Genomic DNA, 2,175 nt, shown 5'->3' on the forward strand with positions numbered 1-2,175 from the left:
TTTTGATTGTATGAGTCATTTTCATTGCATGTTGCTTCACTAGATTCGTTGAAAAAGGATTGTATGTTTTACAAGTTCTGAATGAACTAGTTATTTTGTTTGCATTAACTTAATTTTGTATATGAAATGCAATAGGTTTATTCTTGTTCTTCAGAAGCTATTTAAATCACTATTTTCACCTCCACATTTCCTCATGATTCTGATAAACTATCTATTATACTAACTCTACTAAGAGCTCATCCCATGGAAGATTAATAAATTATATGTTTTTTGAATTACTACAGCCTTTTATCTGGCATGGCCTTCGGGCCGCTGATGACTGGTTGTAACTTTAACTGGCTGCAATTTTATTACTTTTCTCATTTAATATACATACACACCTTTTTCAAAAAATTTAACAATCAATGTCTGACAACCTAATAATGTAATTATTATATATTTAAATATTCATTCTAGTAATTTGTAGTCCTTGGAATGTTCAAGGATATTAATCTCATGCTAATGATTTCAGATTCATTAGGAAATAATTTTATATATCGTTTTTATTGAATGATCGTTGCGCTGTGTTTATATAATCAGTGGTGGGGGGATATTTTGGTGGCTATCCATTGGTAGGCGCTATTCCAATATGACATTTTCTTGCGTCGAGGTGTATTACATTTTATAATCACATGCTCGCTCTCAATCCATTAGTCCAATGTTTGAAGTATAAAGTTGCGGAGCAGATCTTGTTTTTGGGTATTGGTCATTATCACAGTCATTTTCCCTGACATCAGTATTTCAAATACAATTCAAGGCCAATTTTTCTAATACTCAGAATCTTCTATAGTAATGTAGAGTTTTCTCTTGGTCTCTTCATTCATCCAATGATAGTCTAGTTGCACACAATCCATCTATCTTATTTCCTTTTAATGGTAGTCTTTGCTTCTCAGATTCCATCTTTGAATGCAAGGACTCTAGCATAGTGGGTTTCAGAAGCCGATAATTATGTTTTTTCACTGCCCCACCCTTTCCATTCTGTAAAACGAGGATTGCTTTGTGACTGATGTCGTAAGGTGCTTTTCTCAGAACCATGCATCTTGCTTATTATTTATGGGCATCTTGACTGTGATCCCCATTGTTTTAAATCCTGACTGTAATTTAAAAAAGAAAAATATCGTTTTGTTGATTACAATTTTAAGATTTTGAAAATTGATAATTTCTGCTTAGCTACAGTAGGAGAAGCACATTTTCATACCGAGATTCAGGTGTCCTAATTGACTATCGTTTGCAAGATTAAATATTCACGGCAATGCTTGGAAATAGTCTCTGGTTTTTCATGTTTTGACACCATTTTGAAATCAATCACACCCGTGTTGGTAGAGTAGATTGTTAACGGCAGATTTATGCAATTTGTTTTATTACATTTTTTTTATGAGGTTATTGTTCGCCGAACAGGCAGTTGGCAGAAATCAAACAGATTCTTGTCATCCCCCTCACGTTCCCCTCACGTTAGAGTAGGTTGTCAGGGTGGATTTATGTTTTTTTGTTTTGTTACGTTTGTTTGAGATTATTGTTGGCTGAGCAGGCAGATTGACTGTAAGAATAATACCTTCAGTTTATGTTTCTAGTTCTTATGTTTATTATTTATTTTTAAGTTAGGTTAAAGAGGTTTTGGGTGAGGAACATCTTTTTGGGTTTCTAGCTGCAGAATCCTTTCAACTTAAGAATGGAGATACTGTCAAGTGTCAATTATTTGTCAACTTTAAAGAGCTTTATGGAGACCAGTATTAACGCAAAGATATTCTTGCACTCTTACCTAGATGTCTGAGGCAATTCTGCACTCCTTGTATTTAGTGTTTAGTTTTAAGAGAATACAGGGGAGAAAACTGTGCATTTTTTGATACTTGTTGGAATTCAAAACCTCTTCACATGGAAAGCTTAAGAGTTGGTATCCAGTTTACAAAGGAGTCGTGTTACGTGGAAGAGTGTAATGTTGGATTGTTTCCTTTGGATTCCTTAAAGATTTGAATGAGGAATCCAAAGAATAGACAATATCATCATCATCATGTTATTTACACAACCTGAATAAAATAAGTTTATGGTCTACTGATTTCTTATTACTGAAGATGCGATCTATAATGAACTGCAACTCCGACACCAACCATTCATCTTTGAAATGTAGCGTCGATATGC

The sequence above is a fragment of the Cryptomeria japonica genome, chromosome 10 (assembly GCF_030272615.1).
Source record: "Cryptomeria japonica chromosome 10, Sugi_1.0, whole genome shotgun sequence".
Lineage (NCBI taxonomy): Eukaryota > Viridiplantae > Streptophyta > Pinopsida > Cupressales > Cupressaceae > Cryptomeria > Cryptomeria japonica.